This window comes from Ornithodoros turicata, chromosome 4, assembly GCF_037126465.1.
Source record: "Ornithodoros turicata isolate Travis chromosome 4, ASM3712646v1, whole genome shotgun sequence".
NCBI classification, from domain to species: domain Eukaryota; kingdom Metazoa; phylum Arthropoda; class Arachnida; order Ixodida; family Argasidae; genus Ornithodoros; species Ornithodoros turicata.
In genome coordinates, this window is record NC_088204.1 from 32,222,800 (window position 1) to 32,235,100 (window position 12,301).

The window sequence follows — 12,301 nt, forward strand, 5'->3', positions numbered from 1 at the left end:
TTCTATCACGGAATTATTTACTCCGTTGACAGGATAAAAGAGTTGGTACTAAGTATCTTCCACGCCGTATTGAATGGAAGGGGGTTCGAATATCATCACATCACTCGTTAGACAATGCGGTGACCGTTGCGTCTGAATTTTTCCTTTCGTTGACGTCATGACGGAGCGCGCGCAGCGGATGTGTGACCTACACGGCGTACCAAAGATATCTGCAGGTGCGTCGTGTGTCGGCGCCTTTTGTTGTCTTTTGCGGCGTTTCTTTCCATTGTTGTTGTTTCCAGAGCCCTCCATGGAATCCAGAACGTCTCTCCCCGTTGCTATGGCCGTCTTTTTTACTGCGCGCGATATTCCTTCGCCATCGGCCAAATTCCGCGCCAAGCGCTTCAACGTTCTCTTGGCGATCGGGCAAAGGGGTCCCGTGTACACGGGAATTATTTTTGGGGAATTACGGTACATATTTGAAATGCAACGTTAGATTGGTTCTGCCTTTGGACTGCAACAGCAAACGTCTTCCCGTTTCGTCCGCGAGAACGATCGTCACTGAGGGAATTTCGAATTGAGACAGATTAAAATACTGGATGTTGTCTAACGTGTAGGTGACGACGTGCTTATCTGTCGCGTAGTAAAAGGGTAGTATTTTTAATATCGTTTTTTTCCCGCTTCTCACGCACGTGGGTTCCACGATATCCGTGTAGACGATTATGTTGTGAAACGGGGGTTCCAGGAGTACCTCGACGGAGCTCGTGGCATCCTCCCCCGTGAACACGGTACGCGATTCGAAGCCCAAAAGCACGGCCAGGTACTCGGAAAGTCTTAAGGTGGAGGTGCCCTCAGAAAGCCAAATTTTACATTTCTGTTCGGTTCCGTCGAAGCTGAAGCGCGCGCGTTCGCCTACGCGCTGGTTAATAGCATCCAGAAGTGCTTGCGGCGTCGCATAATAGCCGGGAGGCAGATGTACTTGCAAAGATCGAGGAATTTTCAACTTGATCGTGAAAGAAAATTGGTGCGCTATGGGTAAAGAGACGCGTTGCGTTTCTCCGTGTCCCTCGACGGGTGTGAGATGTAGCAGGTTGACAAAGGGTTCCGGTACGTGCAACCCTTTCGGCGTTTTCAGAGAGTAGACGTTGTCCGCGAATTCTAGCGAGGCGTCCAGCTTGTGCGTCTGGAAATACTTGTTGAGTGTGTTCCGTAGGGACGTGGTTTCCGAATTCAAAGTGACGTCGCCGAAAGCGACGGGTGAGGCGTGCTCCAATAAGATGGAGGTGGCTTCGCGTTCGCTCAATTTGGGAGGTTTCACCGCACGACCTGCTTCGCGGGACGCTAGCGAGGCGTCGAGCGCCTGTGCGAGCCGAGGGTCCAATTCCACGGCTTTCACGTCCACGGGTAAGACGAAGTCGTATCGCGATTCATTGTACGCGAAAGAAACGTTAAATTCCGAAAGGGCTTTTCCGAAATCCCTCTCGAGATCTGAGGTCACACGAAAAGTTCTGCCGGCTTCCACCATGTCCTCGAAAGAAACCTCGATTTTCGCATCTTGCCTTTCGTACCCGATATTTTAAAAAAATCGTTGATTATGCTGAGATCCATCAGACCGACTTTATACCGATTCGAGAGCTGAAGCGGACTATCGAAAGCTACCGTGAAGGCGTTGAGTTTATTCGAGGGAAACTTATCCATGCTGGCATTCGAGAGCAGGTGGACCTAGATGTCTGATGTCATTTCCCAATCTTGACCACGTCGCTGCTCGGAACCCAACTGTCGTGTTCTTTGTCGTAACCGAACCAGCGAACCAAGGAGAAGCTCTGACCGTTCACTTGCTTCTTTCTCAGCACTTTCGTAACTGGCCAAGGCTGATTGGCGTCTCGGGTTACGACGAGTACCTCCTCCGGGTAGAAAGACCCGTCCACTTCCTTGCCCCGGTAATGTTTCAGGTGCACGACGGGAGGGGAGGTGTCTCTCAGGAGGGAGACGGTGAAAATCTGAGGCGGCCAACTCCCTTCCGAGCTCTTATGAAAACCTTTTCTGTGTAGTAGGACCCTCACTTTATTTCCCACATTGAGCTTCTTTTTCACGGAGGGTACGACGGGCTTCCCATTTATCTTATTGAACAGCTCCAATTCGTTTTCGGGTGTGACTTCGGACGGGCTGATGCCCAAAGTCCTGTGTTTGGTGTTGTTGTAGTCGCGCACTGTTTTGGGAAGCGCGGAAACGAAGTGGTATTTTCCGGTTACTCTAAAATAGCGGAATATTCTGTCGCGTAAAGTGCGTATCACGCGTTCAGCCTGCGATGCTTTGATTACTGGAGAGAAGGTGGAATACATGTGGACCTTCTTTCGTGCGAGATACTCCTTGACAGTCTTGTTGTAGAATTCCCCTCCTCTGTCGCAAAAGATGCGTGTAGGTGCGTTACCTCCCTGAAAAAGTCTTATCATGGCCCTTTTCATTTCGGCGGGGCGCTTCGTCTTTAGCGGGAGGGTGCGCAGAAAGTGGGAGAGGGAATCGATTGCCACGAGAATGTAGCGGTAGCCACCGTTGAATCTCTTGTATTTTGAAAAGTCGGCGAGGTCCATTTGCCACACGTCGTTGATCTTGAGCGCGATGATGCGTCTCCTATTAAAGTTTCTTCTGACCGGATGGTGGAGCGTGTAGGCATCCAGCTTTCTCAGAATGGCGAGAGCCTTCTTTTTGCTCAAGTGACGCGCTTTTCTATAGCGTTCCACACCCCCCAAACCACCCGCTGGCTTTTCATATCCCTCCATAAGTCGTCCACGCAATGGAGGCCTGCTGCTGCTGCTACTGTTGAGGCTCTCGAGATTTGGGCAGAGAAATCAGACGCAATAGTTTCGAGACTTTGGGGAACCAGGAAGGTTTCTTTCCAGAAATCCTCTCTAGCTTTCTTTTACGTCCTCGTCGTGGCTGCCGACATCACGACCTTGTCTCGATTAGCAAAAAGCGCATGGCACACTGATTACAATTGTTCTGGCCTGGCGTACTTCCTTCTGCAATCGGGAACTCTAATTCGCATGCTTCGAGGATAGCGAGGGTCAACAAGCTCTAGCAGGAGGTAGTCGTTATAAATTCGCGCAAGGTACACCACCCTTTTCTCGTTCCACAAGGCGTCGTCCAGTACCTACAACGAAGAGGCAGTACTGCCGGTTGGTTATACGTAACCTCTCCAAAAGTGCACTTCCACAGACCGCACTTCCTCAGTTCCGGTACGTGACTCTGTCCTGTACGCTTGCTACCGTCCGCCAGTTGGTCTTGATATTTCGCGAATGTTCCGGTCACTATACCAGGCATGTTCAGCGCAGCACAGAACTGAGCATGGGCTCAATATCACGCTCCACTAGAGAGGACTCCCAAAACTACAGCGATGTTCACGTCCATATGATCTTGTCCGATGCTTGGTGGACGCTCAGTGTCAGCCACACCCTTTAGTCTGTACATTTTGCACTGCAGTGTTAATTCACTGCGCAATCCTTTTCTGCGTTCAGAAACGACTTTCATGTCCGCAAGTGCACAACAATGGGTGATGGTTTCCGAGCGCCATTTAAGCTACTGAACAGGTGCATTACTGACAGACAGACAGACGTAACTAAAGCCCACAATATTCACATGTAACTAAAGCCCAAAATACTGACATGTAACTAAAGCACTTGTTGAGCGGCGCATTCTGCGTACTCTACCAAAAAAGACGCCGTAAGCCGCTTTCTCCTTTCTTGTTTCCACCGGAGGCTCAGCGACTGCTCTATGGTGTCTTCCTGTAATGCGGCATGCTCCTCCTTTGAGAGCTTAAGCAATTTTTTGTAGTCGATGCATGCCGTTGCGAAGGACGCTGGCTCCATGTCTGCTCTTTGCGCTTGTCATAGTCAGCAATTCGGCGCTCGGGCTTCTTACGCAGGGCTGGAAGGCTGGCCTTCTTGGCTTTGGTGTTGAGACGGCGCTTGGCCCTTGCCTGTTCACGTGCATTACAACGTTTTTGAAGGCTCAAAGTGTACTTCCCTGGCTTTGTTTGACACATCTCCTTGTGCACACGATGATGCAAACCTTCACGTGAGTTCACTGATACGGCTGCGGCAAATGCACGTGTTTGGTAAGACCGCCGCTGACAGAAGTTGATCCGCTTTCCCCCAACAAACTTCGCGATAACGGAATTGAAGTGCTCGGCGGCGTTATTGTCAACATTCATCAACAAGCTGCGAGCATTGCCTGCAACACGACTTAGTGTGATCTCAGTGACTTAGTGACTTAGAGACTCAGTGATCTCCAGTGTGATCTCAGTGCGCAACCCTGTTCTGCACTCATGAATTATTTCCATGTCTCAAACAGCCAGAAGCTTTCGTGCCTGTCCGCAATGGCTTTGCTTCAAATGTTTCCTTTATACGATAGCTGACTGGTGCTCTGAATTTTTTCTTGCATACACAATTTCCAATGAAGTGAGGCTAAACGCGATCGTCCCGGCGGCGTTATATGGAGGAATGACATGCCACGTTCATGCCCTTCCCCGCCCCTCCCCCCGAGAAAATAAACATCGCAGGGCTAAGCTGCGTGTGCTCGTGCTCCTGCGTCACAGTCAACGTCGGCCTCGTCGTCCACCTGCACGTGCAGCGGTATAGCATTTCCAGCGCTCAAATTGCTGTGTCTTGTGAGGGTACCCTCCATGGGAGATGGCAGCACTGCACTGCCCATTCTGAAGCGGCATACTCCACGGATGACCATACCTAACAAAAACTCGTGTGCCGAGTCAACGGCATAACATAGATGAAATCTTTTTGTTGGTATTGGTTCTTGATATGTTTTTCTAGTGCGTGATCGAGCCAGATTTTCGATTTTGGGCGGCTCTATTTTGTAAGCGGGCGGAATCTCGACATATAGCTTTTCCCAAACCTTTCGACGACGATATAAAAATTTCTGAGTCTAAAACGCAAAATCTGCTTCGATCAGGCGCTAGATCTAAGCATCCTCTTCCATTTAAAAGCAGTTGCACGGAGATCAACCAAATTTTCGCGGCGCTACGGGAGTTGAAAAATGTATGGGGATTCCCATAGAGCGTCGGTGGTGATGCACCGCCTTAATTCCGAGACGACCCTCTCCGCTTCCTCTTCGTCCACCTCTGGAGAGAGGAGCGAATAGTCAAAGTCATTTGTAGCGTCGGACGCCTTGTTTTTATTGTCGTAGGGGTCAAATTCGTACTGCTTGAGTATGCGATACAGTGCTTGCAGTATGAGTTTCACTTTGACGTCGTCACTCTGCTTCGGGGAAAGAATGTTTCCGATGGAGGAGGAGGTGGTCACTTCAATTCTCTTGGCCATTGGCGAAAAGGTTCAACACGGCGGAAAGCAGGAGAGGAACCACCGACGAAAGAACACCCTGTCCTCGCTGCTGAGACAGATAGCGCTTCAAACGTTGCGGATTCTTGTGAATCTTTTTGTAGGCGAGCCGTCGTAAAAAGCGTTTGTGCTTCTTCAAATGCGCGAAGGTATCTGGGGCTAGAGCCACCTTTCCGTTCAATACATTGAGGCAAATTTTGGAGAGGTGGTTCATGTCGGACGAGGACGAACGTCTCAATACGTCGCCACGGCACTGAGGGGGTAGAGTGGAGAGTACTTTGAGTAAAGTGAGGTGAGGACGGAGATTCATTTCGAAGCGTAGATATATTGACGTTCGCACGGAAAGATATTGCTACGCAAGCTGTGATCCTAGTGCGTATAGTTGTGAAGATCCACGAGTAAATAAGCATGGGGAGACGACATCGCTTGTTTATATGCGTTCAGAAAATACTCCAATCTTTTTCTGCCAAATAGCTGTTGCCCGAAGTGTTCCATCTGGTGCACGCTGCGCACGGTGCGCCACAGGACGACGTAACTGGTGTTGTAGCATATAGTTCTAAAATGGCTACTGTCGAAAAAGATGTTTTGAACGAGTAAGAAGATCGACGCGTTGGCGTGGTGAGAACCCCGAATGAAAAGATCGGTCACCTCCTTCAAGGAACCGGCGTCGGTCATGTGATCGTCGACGACGATCAGCGTAGCGCGCGACGTGTCCCACTCTCGCGGTAGCTCCTTCGTATATTTTACGGAGTCCCCGAATTCGTCCAGCATGCTCGGCGAAGCATATTTCTGCACGTAGAATATTTGTGACGGAGGCTTGTCCACCATGTCGTTCAGGTTCCTCAGCAGGTTAGCAACGAAAGTAGATTTGCCGCACATGGAGGGGCCGCTTAAGATACAGCGAAAAGGATGACAGAAACGAAAAGGTTCGTGCGTGCTTACACGGTGCACGAAGAGAAAGAGACTAAGACTGGAAGAGAAATGCATCGCTTTTATTTACACGTCATCGTCGTCGTCCTCTACATCGGAACTGCGTTCCCAATACAGATTATCCAGGCTAAAGTTGGACTTCGTTTTCGCCAGTCTGTCCGCCGCTAAGATGCGGTCGAGCGTCTTCATCTTGTCCTGACACATTTCTTGACGCGCTTGCAACCATTCCAGGCGGTGGACTTGAAAGGCTTCCTCCACGATGCCGCGATGTCGCGAAGTTCTTCGTTTTTTGTCTTTTCCTTGCGACGACGAGAAACGCAGGAGAATAAACCACACATAGCGTTTTCCACGTATCGGTCAGAATGATGACGCGAGCGCGGTGCGCGCTGCCTTGATACAAATAAACGCGCGCGCAAAGAAAGGAGAGTGAAACTGAAACTCAGAAGCCACCCGTCGCCGCTAGGAGCGCGCCCACAGCGGAGAGCCGAAACCGAAAACACCTGCGGGCGCGCGCGCAACCATAGCTGCCGCGGCGCGTCGCTTCAGTCAGTTTCTCTCTGGCTGTCGCGGAAAGCAGACGTGCGCTCCCCGCGCTCGCTCAATTTCTGGCTGGCTGTCGCGGAGAGCAGACGTATGCTCGGGCGGTTCGCGCTCGCTCAGTTTCTGCCTGGCTGATGAGCAGTCGCCGCGGGGGAAAAGGTGAGTGATTTGACGCGCTCCTTTTCTCGCATGTTTGCCGTGTTTAGCGGTGACCAACGAGTGATTTGACCGCGCTCGTGTTAAGCCTTTTCTCGTATGTTTAGACTTATTTTGCAGTGAGCAAGCCTTTTGTTCGTGTTGACGCATGTTTAGCGATATGTGCCCAGTGGTTCCCGCCTTGTGTTAGCTGCATAGTGTTGTGACGCTGTGGTTAGGCCTAAGCGATCGCCCCCATAAGCCTTTTTCCCGATGTGTACTTTTTTCTGCGTGCTGTTTTAGCAGTAGCAGTTAGACCTTTTCTCTCGCATGCCTAGACTTGTTTAGCAGTGCTGCCATTTTCACCTGCCGCTAGTATCTTGTTCTCTGTCTTTCTCGTCTAGAGCTATGATGGTGGCGCCATCTGGTGTGGTGCCTTGCAACTAAGTGGCCACCTGTCGTCGATCTCTGCAACTGCTGGGTGCCAACTACAAACATGGCTGCCGCTGGTCACCCCGGAGCGGTTTCTTCGCCACGACATCGTTGATTTTCGAATAAATTGTTTCTCTCCACTCTATTTCTATCTATTTATTTTATTTTCTACCTATTTTTTATTTTTTTAGCAGCTCAACTGGCCCACAACTCACACAGTGGTCTGGACACGTCTTAGACGCTCCCCAGTTAGTGTAATGGCTCACTGAATGATCCTAATTACTGTGGGGGTCCCTAATTGCTCTAATTGCTCATTAATGGCGTCCAGGCCACTGTGTGAGTTGTGGGCCAGTTGAGCTGATAATACACAGAAATGCTTGCATCTGAGGGCAGGATAGGAATTCCTATAGCACGGCAACCATTAGTGTAAATTAATTATTTTGGATGTGAGTCTGCTTCACTGCATGACAAGGCTGAAGTGGGAAGAGAGAAAAAATTGGACCGCTTGATTATTAGCGATCCAAGTAACAGGGCAATTATAGTTTCCATAGAAAGTAGAATTTTAATAGGCTCCTAACTTATAGTTGAGCGTAGTACGGACCTTTTGTGATAGTCTTTCTAAACTGCAATGCAATAATCATTAATATAGTATAGGAATGCAATCATGTTCCGGTAAACGCGTTCTGTCTAGTGCTCCGTCGAGCGCGAATAGAACTTTGCTCTCCGGCTTTCGCGCCTTTTTGCTCGTAGGTGTAGCCTCAGACAATGAGTATGCGAGTATAGAAAGGGTCATGTATTACATAAGCCTGGTGATGATGTTGAGTGGTCTCACTTATTATTTTAAAAGAGCTGTGGTAGTTTACTGGTGTTGTGATTCTAATGACCATGATGAGCCTTTGGGGTGAAAATTGCTAATATACTCGGTGCTTTCTTTGTTGAATTTTATTGTAAAAGTGAACGTCATTAAGAGTCGGACAAAGGAAATACTCTTGCGATTCAATAATAGGAGTCTTTGTCTTTGCCGCTGTCTTCTTCAGACAGGATGTGATGACGTCACGCAGTCTGTTGCAATGCATTGACCGTTACTGGAAAAAAGTGCAGCAATAGAAAAATGGTGTGTATTGTCCTGGACGGATTTATGATGAGCACTGTTTTTGAATAAGAAGAGTGCGTGTGCTTAGAAATAGTTTGATGTTGGTTTTCTGCTTTGTTCAAGTGTTTCTTTTCACTTTCCCCCCCCTTGTTGTCTGACAAACATGCGCTGACATGCCCTGACCTGTTCTGACATGCTTTCCTTCTTCATGTAGTTTTTTCTTTTTGAAAAGAAACATTCTTGACGATGTCGATAGTGCTGCCTTGAATGGGAGTAGAGCTATTCTTAATAATTTTGCGATTCATTTAATTCAGAGAGTAACCGCAAGGGGGACAGGTGCATGGCTTTATCCAGCCGAGGAACAAAGCGTCATTATTCAGTTATCTCCCTGGCTCTCGGATGGGCATGTCTTGCTCAACGATTATTTTGTTTTTTCCTGTACAGTAAGACTTTGGGAATGAAATGCTTAATTCCTACAATCTTCTCTCATGTATTGTGTTTTTCTGCAATAGTTCCCTATGCAATCATTATAGTAGAATAAACGAAATAATCTTGGGATAGTTATTCAATAATTAACAGGTCCCCTGTCTAGGGCGTACGCGCCCTTGAGCCATGCAGCTGCATGATGACGTCATACCGCGACACTATTGTTTCAGGTGGACATTGTCCAGAGGAGCATTAGTGAAAAAAAAACAGTGTAGCCCTGAGACAATAGGATGACGTCACGAGCAATGAGAACGGCCTGCAGGGGGCGCAAGGATTCACTTCTCTCTTGGACAGTGGCGGGTGTGGACACCTTAATTCTGCTCCTAGCAATTGCGTTTGGCCGTCAGTGGAAGAGCGTAGCTTAGATGGGGTTCTGTCTGCCTCTGATGGGGTGCTGATATGTGGTTCGTCACTGGTGAATGGTGTTCGACGATGCAGGTAGATTTTGTGACTAGCGGATTTACAATGAGGGAATGTAGTGTACGTGTCCGATGATGGTGTCTTTTCACTCTGTTCAAGCGTCTCTGTGTTTGTTTTCCTCTGTTGTCCAGCAGTCGTGCAATTTGTCCTGACGTGTCCTGACATGCCCCGACATGCATGATTTCCTTTGTTGACGCTTTGTTTTTTGTTTGACAAGGAACATTCTTGTCTTGGCGATCTTGATAGTGCTGCCATGAATGGGGATAGTGCTAGAACAATTCTTAATAATTTTGCGATTAAATTAGTTCAGAAATCAACCGCAGGAGGGCATCTCACAGTCGAGAGACGTCAGTGGGAATTGCTTGGTCCTCCCAGGACTCTACTGAGTTCCGCCCCTTAATGTGATCCTTGCGCACCAGATGCCGTAGCTGGTGCTCATCTTCGACTCTAGATAAATCATCATCTAGATAAACGACTGATCCCTGCTTAGCCACAGTGATACCGATTCTCCAGTGCGCCTTCTTGCAAGGGTCCAACGTCCAAACTTTTTGATTTATCTGAAAACTCTTGTCCCGCGTTTTCCTATTAACGTTCGTCCTCTGGCGATCCCGTGACGCACGAACTTTCGCAGAAACGAACGGTTGACCAGGACAGATAAGATCCAACGTGTGGCGGTAGCGTCGGCCGTTCAACATTTCACAGGGCGGATGTCCTGTTGTGACGTGCGGTGTTACTCGATACTTGAACATGAAGTCGCGAACGGTGTCCTTCCTCCCCTCCTCTGTGGAGCAGCGAAGAACCGTCTTGAAAGTGGCAGCAAACTTCTCTGCCAACCCGTTGGACTGGGGATGGTAGGGCGGAGTAAGTATAGGCTTGATTCCCCCAGGAGAAGCCTGTTTAGATCCACATCCAACTCCCGAATCCAGTCTCGACCAAGTAGGTTCGTGTGTTCCATGTCAATGAAGAAAACGTCCAGCCTTTTCTTTCGGCCCCTATATGATACTTCCACTTGAGTCTGCTCTCGAATCGGTATGTCGTCCTTGCTGAAAGATCGTAGACGAAGCCGTGAAGGAAAGAGCTTGATCCTTTCCAGCTTAGCATAAGTTGAAGTGTCCAGTAGTGTCGTGCCAGAACCAGTATAAACTTGGAGGAGTATGTTGCTGCCTGCAATCTGACAAGTAACACTATGACCTTCACATACGCCGGTCATGAAGACATTTGAAATGTGCTCGACGCTGTAGCTTTTCCTTCCTCTTGTCGAACGACCTCCACGGCACATCCTGGCGATATGCCCACCCTTACCACAGGCATGGCAGTTTTCGTGTTTGAAGCGACATTTTTGCGGATCATGATTAAATTTCCGCAGCGAAAACATCACATACCATCAGCTCTACTCTTTAGCTTGTGCACGGCTTCGGCAACGTTTAGCTCTCTTGATTCAGCTTCCGCCGACAAGACAAGACGCCGTCAAGGCCAAGTTGACAGCTTTACCCAGCGTCAGCTCATTTTCCAGCGTCAATATTGCACCAACGCGTTGGTCTCGCAGATCCACAATGAATGCTGTCAGCAATGCACAAGCACAAAGATCCGTTTCAGTTTCATATGCACAGTGTGCTATGATGGCCGAAAGGCGTTGCGCGAGAACCTTTGTTGACTCCGTATCGCCTTGCTTTGTCGAGGAAAGCTTGAGGCGTTCAAACTCCTTCAATCTGTTGGGAGTACAGCGAACAGAAAGTCTGCTGATCAGCTCTGAATACGTAACGGTCAAAAGTCATCAGGTTGAAGAAGGTTGTACAAATGTCTGAATACCTCGGGAGTCAGAGACGTTACTAGCAGGTTGCATTTGTCCGCGTCTTCGGTGACCCTAACCACCCGAAGAGTTGCTTCAAACCTTACTTGATACATATTCCACTCTTCTTTCGAAGGATCGAACGCTCCCGGTCTGCGGAACCTCCGAGTGCTGTCTTCAGCAGCCAATGTTTGTTGGGTTAGTGCCGGTGGAGTCGCCATCCTCGTCGCCAGTTGAGAGGACCCAGAACTTGCCAGTAGCAAGAATCATAAAGAGTGTTAATGAAACAGCAGCAGTCAGAGATGAACAGAAGCAACCCCTTCCGAGGAGAACCAAAAACAGAACTGCGTCCAAGCACGCACCTCTTCTTCTTCGCGGCTACTACAATAGGCACTCTGGATGAAAACTTCTTGAGCCAGTGCGAGCTAAAATAAACTCCCTACAACCGTTGCCTGGACAACATATTTATAATCTGGCCGCACTCGGAACACAGCCTTGTAGATTTTACACACAACTTCCACCCGTCCATTAGCTTTACTCATTCCTATTCAGCCACCACTGTTAACTTCCTGGACGTTCCGGTGAAATTCACTAATGGTGGTTTAACAACTGATCTGTTCCGTGAGCCCACCGATACTCAGCAATACTTTGTCATTCCAAAGCTGTCATCCACGCCATACAAATCTTACCATCCGCTATAGTGAGGCCCTTCGGTACACGAAAATCCGCTCAAATGATGAGGATCTGGGAAAAAAAGAAAATCGCAAAGTAGATCGCATTAGCTTGTTCCAAAAAAGGAAAAATAACTCGAAAGCCAATTCGGTAACATTAGCTGTAACATTCACCGGAAGTTTCCCAACCATTAAACGTCAGATATGCCGATTTTAAAGTGCCGCAGATCTGAGCGATACTCGCGCTGTGTGTTCATTACCGAACACTGAATATGTGTGCGAAATATCTTGCTCCAACTGTTCGTAGGTTTTTAGAAAACGGTTTTTTTTTGTTCCCACGCCCGGCCGTCAGACCGTCGGCAAACCCTGCGCACGGGCGCACCGACGTCACTGCTCTCGGTTTATCTGTCTTTGACTTGGCATGGACTCTTGGCTTGACCGCTTGGCTACTTTCGTTTCGTCCTCTGTGCATCGT